This window comes from Podarcis liolepis (genome assembly GCF_965112155.1).
Source record: "Podarcis liolepis genome assembly, chromosome: W".
NCBI classification, from domain to species: Eukaryota; Metazoa; Chordata; class Lepidosauria; order Squamata; family Lacertidae; genus Podarcis; species Podarcis liolepis.
In genome coordinates this window covers 11,091,056-11,102,514 of record NC_139568.1, presented here as the reverse complement: position 1 = coordinate 11,102,514, position 11,459 = coordinate 11,091,056, and the positions used below count along the sequence as shown (strand labels likewise).

General features: G+C 39.8%; 1 pseudogene across 1 annotated transcript; it reads left to right on the top strand.

Moving 5' to 3' along the window:
* The first annotated feature begins 10,512 nt into the window (after positions 1–10,512).
* Positions 10,513–11,236, top strand: LOC310697776 (E3 ubiquitin-protein ligase RNF183-like; annotated as a pseudogene). Its single transcript has one exon. The product of its transcript is annotated as an E3 ubiquitin-protein ligase RNF183-like (transcript).
* The last annotated feature ends 223 nt before the right edge of the window (positions 11,237–11,459 follow it).

Below are 11,459 nucleotides of genomic sequence, written 5' to 3'. Positions count from 1 at the left end.
AAATAACTTAAAGAAGGTTTTAATAAGAAAAACAAAAACTCCATTAACACTAAATATATTAACAAACAAACATGACCCAACCACCAACCCATCCCCCAGGGTAATGGGAGAGCTAGATGCTGCTCCTTATATACTCTACCCAAATGCTGACACACCTTAATCAAATACAACTCAGCAGCACCTGCTATGTTACACAGCTGTAAAGCTGGGTCTCGTTATCTTGCTCTGGCCCTTGCTCTGGCCCCTTAAAGACATACACATGGAGTGGAACAATGATGAACCTTTACATTTAAAGAAACCATTCAACACCCTCTCTACCCAAGGGATTCCTAATTCTCCAAATATCAATCAAATCCATATTGTCAGTCAATTCAAAAAAAGGTTTTGGTAGTCTACCATCCTTAGTGACTACCTGTCTCTGCGACTTATCCATGTTTGTCGATACCACTCCATTCATATCTCCCATCAAAATAATGTTGTAATCCATATAGTCCAACAAAGTCTCATGCAACTTCTTATAGAATTCAGATTTCCCCTCATTCGGTGCATATACTCCTACTATCAGAAATGTTTCTCCTTGTGTTTGAATTTCAACTGCTATAAATCTTTCTTGATCATCTTTAAAAACAAATTTCGGTGATAGGCTCTCTTTTGCATAGATAACTACTCCTCGCTTTTTAACCTTGTCCGATGAAATAAATTCTTGGCCCAGTCTCTTATTGATCAATATTTTCCTATGTAGCCTTATCACATGTGTTTCCTGTAGGCAAATTAAGTCCAATTGTTCCTTTTTCAATAAATAAAAAACTTTCTTTCTTTTCTCTGGGGAATTAAGTCCATGAATGTTCCAGCTTAATAGTTGCAGAGACATGGTGTATTTGAATTATTTTCCTCCAACTGCTCCCAGTAACTCCTCTTGTTCTGACGGTGGTATCACTTTCTGTAACTTGTCCAATCCCAAGGGTGGTGGTACTTTGTCTAATGTTCCTGGTCGTAACGCCCTTGGATCTTCTTCCACTCCTTTTTGCAGGTCTTCTTCGTGATCTCTCAGAATTTTTTCTTTCTCCTCCACTGATCTTATTTTAAACTTTTTACCTTTAAAGGTAAAAGATAGGCCTTGGGGGAATTCCCACCTAAAGATGGTTCTATTACCTTTCAACAGTGTCACCAAATCTCCGTAGTTAGACCTAAGGTCCAGCAAGTATTTCGGAATATCCTTAAATATCTCCACTCTTGATTCGTGTATTGTCAGAGTATTCTGGTAATGCAGGTTCAATATTTTATCTCTCTCCTCTTTTGATCGAAGGGTGATCAAACAGTCTCTCACCCTGTTCTTTCTCCCTCCTCTTCCAAGTCTAAAAGCTTTTACTATCTTAAAGTCTTGCTTGTCATCCAGTTTCCAAAAGCCTGCAAATTCCTATGTCAAAAAGTCACTTAGGTTATCTTTCTCAAGTTCAGGTACCGCCCTGACTCTCAAATTGGTCTGTTTCTCCTTCAATTCAATCATAGACAAAAGTGCCTGGTGGGTCCCAAGCTGTGACTGGTGGTCTCCAAGCTGTTTACATATCGGTGTTATCTTTTCCTCTACAGCGGCTGCTTTTTCTTTTGCTTCCTCAGCTGTCTTTTGATTTGATGCAGATTCTTGCAGCAATTTTTCAACAGATTCTGTATTTGAATTTACCTTCTGCCCCAAATTGTTAATGCTTATGGTGTTCTGGTCAATTTTATTTGTCGCTTCAGTAACTTGTTTACTTAATTTATCTAAGGTTTCATATATTTTGCTTAAAACTGAAGTGAATCCTTCTTCCGATGTCATACCTTTTACCCCCACCTGTGCTGGGTCTTCCCCTTCTGGAACAGAAGGGCCAGATGCAGATGCTCTGCGCTGTTGCAGTGCTGCGCTGGTCTGTTGGATTCTAACTTTGCCCGATCTTGTTTAATTTTATTAATTTAATACAAAATAAAACAAATTTTCACATCAAATTTTCACAAATTACTTCTTTTCTGGACTTCCTTCAGCTTCCCCCCAAATCACCCATAGTAGTTATTCTTAATACACATTTCATAATATGTATTCAATTCAATTCAATTTCCTTTATTCGACCGATAGTCAGAATTAAACATTACACAATAATTATAAACTATAACATCATAGGGGGTGCATAAATAAGGTAGGGCCACAGTACTAGACCTCTCACAGATAACCCACGTCAAAGCATTCAGTTATACGTTTCCGACACTTGAGTGCCAGGAAAAGAAATTTAGCCACTGACAAGGTTGTTTTCCCAGAAGACTTATTTAGCAGATATGCTGTCTGCTTTCCTCTTTGTCGGGAACTGAGCTGGGGCAAGTATGGAGTTATAAGATACTGTCTTAAATCGTTGTAGAAGGGACAGCTCAATAAAATGTGCTCTGTGGATTCTACCTCACCCAATGCACAGTGGCATAATCTCTGGTCATATGGGACTCCTCCATATCTTCCCTTCAGGACCGCCGAGTCAAGAACATTCAGCCTAGCCGCAGTAAATAGTCTGCGGTATTCTTAATATCCTTCTTAAACATTTCATTTATCTGAAAATAATGCAACCAATCATATACATTTTCACTAACCTGTTCGTATGGTTTCATTTTTCATTTTCCCCCTTCTTTGAATACCAATTGACCATATGCAATCCAGTTACCTCTCATATTAGCTTTTTTAACACTCATAACTTCTAATGGAGATAACCAGTGTGGGACTTTAGGTTCTAGTAGGTTTTTATACCTATCCCATACTTCAATCAAAGGACCTCTGAAGGTGTGGCTCTCAAAACCTTTATGGACTTTCTTTTTCTCATGCCATAAATACGCGTGCCACCCAAATCTGCTGTCAAACCCTTCCAGGTCTAACAATTCTTTGTTTTCTAGTTTTATCCAATCTTTCAACCAGCATAGGCACGAAGCCTCATAATATAATTTCAAATCCGGCAGGGCAAAGCCTCCTCTTTCTTTCGCATCTGTTAATAACTTAAACTGAATTCTCGGCTTTTTGCCCTGCCAGATATATTTTGAAATTGCTCTTTGCCAATCTTTGAAAATCTTATTTCCTTTAATTACAGGGATAGTCTGAAATAAAAATAACATCCTTGGGAGCACATTCATCTTAATTGTAGATATCCTGCCCCAAAATGACAACTTCATCCTTCCCCACACCTCTAGGTCCTTTCTTATTCCATTCCACACTGGTTCATAATTATTCTTATATAAATCAATATTTTTGGGGGTTACCCATATTCCTAAATATTTCACCTTTTTAACCACCTCTATCTCTGTTTGTTGTTGCATTACTTCAGTTACACTTTGATCCATGTTCTTCACAATCATTTTCGTTTTTTTCTTATTTAATTTGAATCCTGCCACTTTCCCAAATTGTTCAATTTCCTCCAATACTTCTTTTGCTGTACTCGTTGGTTCTTCTATCATTATTACCAGGTCATCTGCAAATGCTTTAACTTTGTATTCGTTTTGACCGATTGTTATTCCTTTTATTTTCTCATTTTGTCTTATTGAATTCAGAAGGACTTCTAACACCGTTATAAATAATAATGGAGAGAGTGGGCATCCTTGTCTTGTTCCTTTTGCTATCTTTATTTCTTCTGTGACTACATTATTTATAATCAGTTTTGCTTTTTGCTCTGTATAAATTGCCTTTATTCCGTTGAAGAATTCTTTGCCAACCTCCATATATTCCAAATTCTTTAACATAAAATCCCATGTTATATTATCAAAGGCCTTCTCAGCGTCTAGAAACATCATTATTGCTTGTTTCTCATTCCTGGCAGACAGATATTCCACAATATTTATTATATTCCTTATATTATCTTTCATCTGCCTGCCTGGTAAGAAACCCACTTGATCCCTATGGATAATTTCTAACAATACATTTTTCATTCTTTTCGCAAGAATTCCTGCGAAGATTTTATAGTCTGTATTTAATAGTGAGATCGGCCTATAGTTTTTAACTTGTGATAAATCTGAATCTTGTTTTGGGATTAACATAATATATGCTTCCTTCCATGTTTCTGGTATATCTCTTTCTTTTCAGATGTTGTTCATTACTACTTTCAGTGGTGTCATCAATATAGATTTCATTTCCTTGTAGTATCTTGCGGTGAATCCACCTGGCCCAGGAGCTTTCCCCCTTTTTAGATCTTTTATTACTTCTTTTATCTCTTCTATTTCTATTGGGGTATTAAGTCTTTCTTTTTTATCTGTCGGGATCGTCTGCACCTTTTTTTCCTTTAAAAATCTTTCTATTTTTCTCAAGTTGTTTTTCTCTTTATTTTTGTATAGTCCTCTGTAATATTCCAAGAAACCCTTTCTAATTTCCTTTGGATTAGTTGTCTCTTCTCCCTCCACTATAATTTTGTTTATTGTGTTTTGTTCCTTTCTTTTTTTGATTTGCCATGCAAGCCATTTTCCTGATTTGTTTGCAAATTCAAATGTCCTTTGTCTCAGTTTTTTAATATTCCATTCAACTTCTCTGTTTATTATCATTGCAAACTGAGCTTGTAAGATTTTTATGTTTTCTTTTATTTTCTTATTGTTTGGCTTATTGACTAATTTCTGTTCATTGTCCATTATTTGCTTCAGGATCTCTTTTTCCCCTTTTTCTCTACTTTTATTTTTTATAGAATTCTGTTGAATAAAGAATCCTCTCATCACTGCTTTGCTTGCATCCCAGACTACTTTTGTCTTTGTACCTTTATTCCAATTATCCATGAAATATTCCGTCAACCTCTTTTGTGCTTTTTCAATAATTTATTGATCATCTAGAAGATAGTCTTTCATTCTCCATCTGAAGGTTCTTTCTTCAAAACCTTTTAGTTCCATTTTTATTGGGTTATGATCAGAGATCACTTTCGGTTGAATTTCTATCCGAAGGGTTCTTGGAGTCAATTTGTTTGAGATCCAAATATGATCGATTCTGGACATTGACTGGTTCGGTTCGGAGTAGTAAGTGAATTTTTTTCCAATGGGTGTCTGAGTCTCCAAATGTCTATCAAATTACAGTTTTTAACCAACGAAAAAAAGGATTTTGGTAGCTTCCCTTCTTTGCTTCCTCCATCTCTAAGTCTATCCATTTCCAGTGACACCACTCCATTCATATCACCCATTATTATGATTTTCTGATCCAAATGTTCAAATAGATTCTCTTCCAAAGTTTTGTAGAACTCAGTCTTGTTACCATTAGGTGCGTAGATCCCGACAATAATCAAATTTTCTCCTTGCCATTTGATTCGAACCGCAATTATCCTTCCTTCTTCATCTTTAAAGATTTGTTGAGCTTCAATTTGATTTTTAATATAGATGACCACTCCTCTTCTTTTGTCTTTGTCTGAAGATATAAACTCATTCCCTAGTCTTTTATTGGTCAATATTTTTTTGTGTCTTCTTGCCACATGTGTTTCTTGTAGACAAATGATATCCAGATTTTGTTTTTTTAATATTTGTTCAATTCTGTTCCTCTTTTTTTTCTCATTCATTCCGTTAATGTTCCAGCTCCAAATTTTTAGCGCCATGATGACCTGGATTTAAATAAATTTACTTGTCATTTTATAATTTGGCTTCTTCTTCTTCTGATGTCTTTCCCTTTTCTTCTTCTAACTCTGCTCCTCCTGCTGCCTCTTCTCCTTTATCCTCTTCTTTTTCTGATCTCAGTTCTTTATATTTCCTTAGGAATTTCCCAGTTTCCTCTGGACTTGTCAATCTGTGCCTCTTGCTTCTGTAAATGAATGAAATTCCTTCCGGGAACTCCCATCTAAATTCAATGTTGTTTTTCTTCAGTGCCTGTACTAATGCTTTATATGGGTCTCTTCGTTTAAATAATCTAATTGGAATGTCTTTAAAAATTATTATGAAGTTCCCGTCGATACTTAATCTCTTTTCTCTGTTTTTTTGAAGGATCATATTTCTCATTTCTCTATCTTTAAATGTAATCAGGCAATCTCCTACAAATTTTTTTGCTCTAGTTGTTTTTATACGCATTCTGAATGCAGATTGTATTGTTCTTGCCATTTCTTCTTTTGGTATCTCCATCCATTGGGCTAATTCTGTTATCAATTTCTCTTTAATATTTTCTCCTTGTAATTCTGGCACCGCTCTGAGTCTTAGATTAACTTCCCTCTGCCGCAGTTCATTCATGGCTATTACATCTTTCATTTCTTCTTGCGCTTTACTCAATTCCATCATCTCCATCTTAATCCTGTCCTCTTCCCGTTTCACATCTTTCATCTCAAGTCTTGTCTTTTTCAATCCTTCTTCAACCGATTGCGTTCTCCTGAACACTTCTTTTATTTGTCCTTTCAGTTCATTGACTGTTTCATCCATTTTTTGTCCATTTTTCCAATTTTGTTATCTATTTGCTCCAATTTAGATTCTAAATTCTTTTCACTTTGTTTAATTTCTGCGAACATTTTTAATATATCAGCTTTGAAATCTGTTTCTTGTTTGGACCCTTTTCTGTTTGCTGGTGTCCCCCCATCAGCCCTCTTTGGTAGATTCGACATTTTTCTCTAATTGACCCAATACACCCTGCCGACCCTAGAGTTTTTATGAATTTACAATTTCAGTAACTTAACAGAATCACCAATATGGCACCAAAAACCACAGTATAGCACCGATTTGTCCCCAGAATGTCATATATAGTCAAAGCAATGTCAATTCCTCTTCTTGCCTCCAATCAGGCTAATCCAATGTATGTTCAGCCAATAATCCAAAACAGGGTCAATTCCTCTTCTTGCCTCCAATCAGGCTAATCCAGTTAGTTTTCTTCTTCCATTTAAGTCCAATTTTTCCCAAAATCAAAGAATTCCAAGATGTATCCGAAAAGAAAAAAAACAAATAGCAAAGGGGCAAACAAAGACGTCTTCAAGGATGAAAGAGACAAACCATCCAAAACCTTGTTATTAATTTCAATTTCTGTCCACTTTTCTTATTTATTTAACCTTAGAGTCGGGAAGGGAATATATGTCTCCAAACTTGAAAAGAGGAACAAAAGAGATATGTTCCAAAATCAATTTCACCAGTGGTTGAAGACGCCCTTCAATTACTATTTATATTCTAATTTCCAATGTCTGTTCTTTAAGTTCTTTAAGTTCATAAAAGGATATGCAAAGTAAGGGAGGAAAAAAAAGAAGAAAACAAGTTGTAGTGTTTTGTTCCTTCCACTAGATGTCCTCAAATCGTCAGCATTTTAATATGGCAGAGTTTCCAAAATAGAGGGGGGGGGGGGAAACAATTGTGAAGAAATAATTCAGTATATTAGCGTACCTTAGTATTTTGTATCCAGGACCCCATAAAACAAATGCAGGCAAAAAATAAGTTAACTCAGTTAAAACTGCCCAAATGCGCTTGTTTTTAAGTTCCTTGACTGTCAGTTTTACTACGCTTAAAGTTCCTTAATGGCGTCGGAACTTTCTCTTCCGTTTCACTATCCTTGTCTGACCCCTTTACTGATTTCACACTCCTGTGATAAATTTCCATTGATTATGATTTTAGCTTTTTGTTTTGATTATATTGCTTCAATCCCTTTTATATACTGTATACCAAAATCCATATGGTGTAGTAGACCTTTCATAAATTTCCAGGATACCCTGTCGGAAGCTTTTTCTGCATCTATAGCCATTAAGGCTGCCTTCTTTTCTATTCTTAAGTCTAAATACGCTAATAAGTTTATAATGTTTCTAGTGTTGCTATAAATGTGCTTCCCGGGCAAAAAGCCAGCTTGGTCATTGTGTATCATCATCTGGAAGCCTTTTTTTTTAATCTTTCGGCTAAAATATTTGCACATAATTTATAATCGTTATTTAGAAGTGTGATAGGCCTCTCTCTTCTTTAATTGCCATGCTAATAACCAGGCTCAGGTTCTGTTTCAGGCTGTGTCTCTGTTTCAGGCTCTGGCGCTGTATCAAACACTGTTGCAGACTCAGGCTGTGGCACTATGGCTGTAGCTGTGGCTCTGGTTCTGTTTCAGGCTCTGGCACTGTATCAAGCACTGTTTCAGGCTCAGGCTCAGGCTTCTGCTCTTTATTAGGCTTTGTGTCTACGTTACAGCCGCATCTGTTCCAATTCTACAGACAGAGACTCTCACCTAAGAGATCTACAGCAAACCTTTTCAGAACTAAAATACCCAGCAGATGAAGTTAGACAACAGATCAACAGAGCCAGACTGATACCCAGAGAGAACTTGCTGCAAGACAGACCCAAAAAAGAAAATAACAGAACACCTCTAGTCATCACATACAGCTCCCAAGTTAAAACAGTACAACGCATCATCAGAGATCTACAACCTCTCCTGGACAATGACAGTTCTCTTTCTCAAGCTCTGGGAGGAAGACCTTTCATTGCCTACAGACAGCCACCCAATCTTAAACAACTCCTAACCCACAATAATACTACAACCAGACTTAACACGGACACTGGCACCAGAGCCTGCAATAAACCCAGATGCCAACTTTGCTGCCACATACACCCGGACAACACCATTACTGGCCCCAACAACATCACACATACCATCTCGGGACTATTTAATTGCTCATCGTCTAACATTGTGTATGCCATCAAATGCCAACAGTGTCCTTCAGCTCTCTATATTGGACAAACAGGCCAAACCTTACGACAAAGAATAAACGGACATAAATCTGACATCAAGAATCACAAAACAGAGAAACCAGTAGGAGAACACTTCAATCTCCCAGGACATTCTATACAAGATCTCAAAGTAGCTGTTTTACTACAAAGGAATTTCAGAAATAGACTGGAAAGAGAAGCTGCTGAATTGCAACTCATTACCAAACTTAAAACCATGGAGAGACCTGGTCTGAACAAAGACATTGGATTCTTATCTCATTATACATGACTAAGCCATTTTTCACCTTCTCACCCCTTGCCTTTTCCTGTAAGACCTATTGCAGTCGTTAAGAGTCGTCAACAGGCTCATCTCAGCTATCTGCCAATCTCCCATTCCCACCACCCTTCTGAGTAATACCCCTCCCCACCTTCTCACTATATAGAAGGATCTGGCAACTTCTGTTTCAGTGTATCTGAAGAAGTGTGCATGCACACGAAAGCTCATACCAAGAACTAACTTAGTTGGTCTTTAAGGTGCTACTGGAAGGAATTTTTTCATTTTGACTATGGCAGACCAACACGGCTACCTATCTGTAATCTTAAATGCCAGGTATTCTTGGGGGTTCCCTCCAAACTTGCTCACCAGTAATGGTACTTTTCTCCCAACTGGAGTGGTTCTGACCTGCTGGTCCTGCACTCTGCGCTCCTCAAGCCTCACTACAAGCTCGATGACGTGTGGCTCCAACTCCACGTTCCTCTCGCTGCTACTTTCCACGCCTCCTCTCCCTCAGCGCCTGCAGCTCCCTTTTTGAGGTGACTCATCGTGTGTCTCTCTGCTGTTACACTTGAGCAACCGCAATGACTCCCGGATTGCTATCAGATGGCAATGGTGGTTGCTTGTGAGTAACCAGTCAGGACTCCAACCTGTCTTTTACAGGTTTTATTTTGGTGCAAAACTATTTACAGTGTAGAACCACAAGTTCATGTCTGCCTCAATCACTAGCAGAATCCGGGAGTGGTCATTTCCGGATCCTCCCCCAACATAATAGCTTAGTCACCCCCAGCCTTTTCCTTCCTTCTTTGCGTTTTACACCTCTGCGCAGGGTGGGTGACGGAAGAGGCGTGCTTCCCTCCTGGCCGGCTTGCCCAGGAGCGGTGCTGAGGCTCCCAGCAGCATCCTCTGGTCCCTTCCCCTCTCCCCCACTGGAGGTGTGGCTTTCCCCACCACAGGAAGGGGAACTGCTTCACAAGATTTTCGGAGGTTCCCTGTAACCTAACTGCCCCTCTCCTTCCCTTCCCTGTTCCGATGGCAGTCCCCTGACAGTAATGATTAGATTAGAATGATGATATGGTATTATCTGTAGATGTGTGGTGGTTTTTTTGTTTTTGTGTGTGTGTGTTTTCCCTCTCTTGTGTTTTGGGTTTTTTCCCCTTGTTTGTACTGTTTCATTTTGGATTCAATGTTTGTAATTTTTGTTGTAATTTTGCATTGAAAATAAAATTAAATAGATTGCCATTAGCCTGTTCCAGCAGGCTGTTCTGATGTGGATGTTTATCTTCCCACCCTTGCCTTAGCAATTGCTTTGCAAGAGAAGGGCTCACTTCCACTCTTAAACTTCATACTGCAAATTCCCTTGGGTGGAGGACCTCTTTGCATTTGCTGATGCTGTAAAAACCAGATGTTGAGAAACTTGTCTCCCACCCCCACCAATGTTGAAGAACTACAACTCCCATCAGCCTCAGCAAGCACAGCCCTATGGCAAGCCAAACGTTCCCTCTCGTGGGCCAAAGGTTCCACTGCATTGATGCTGCTGTATGATTACTGTCACTGGGTTTCCACCTGCCCTTGTTTTTTAGTCTCCTAGGTAGCAAAGAAGGCTGTGCTGTTGACTGGGTTTCCCCATGGCTGAGAAGCAGGTCCAGGGGCTGGAGGCTGAATGCCCCATCTGCTGAAACCCTTACGACAACACTTTTTGCACCCCAAGGTCCTTTAGTGCCAATATTCCTTCTGCATCAAGTGCCTGGCTCTTCTCAGCTTGGTGTCCCCAGCCCAGAACCGCTTGCAGTGCTCACTCTGCCACCACCCTACTGTCCTCCCCTCCGACCAGCCTGTCAGTGAGGCCCTCCTGCGCCTGCTGTGCCTGGAGCCCAACCACATCATCCTGTAGGGTTGGCAGCTGTGCTTGAAGGAGCAGTGCAAGAGCAGGTACTTCCTCTGCCAGCCCAGGGTTTACACCCTGGACCTGGGCCCAGTGAGAGATCCAAGCATTGAGAGCTACTGTGAGCCAAGCCGCCCGGCTAGTGCTACCACTGCCACCACAACCCTGCCCAACCACCACCGCTCCCCAATGTGGGTGTGTGCCTGCAACCCCCAGCTCCAGATTTTCACCTACCTGATGGCTGTCATCTTAAGCGTGACTTTACTACTCATCTTCTCCATCTTTTGGACGAGGCAGCTCTTTGGGGGCTGGGGGTGAGAGGGACCAGCAGCCTCCTCAGGCGGAAGATGCTGAGGGCAGGGTAGAGGTGGTTGGCGAGCAGCAGCAAAGTGTTGGGAGGACTAGCTTGTGTGTGTCACACAGCCTGCCTTGAGTTCTCCAAGTCAGCTCAAATGTGCTGGAAGACATTGCCCAGTTATGATTTAAGATTCAAAGCCTGGTCAGATTCTGCCTATCGAACAAGAGAGAGACTGCCATCTTGTCTTTCGCCCCAGACAGCAAAATGGTTTGGACTGCCACTGGGTCCCAGGATTTCACCTTGAGGGTTACTTGTGAGCTTTTAAATAGGGATGGGGATGAGGACATGACAGGCCAATGGGAGCATTTCAACTAACAAACTCGCTGCTTCTT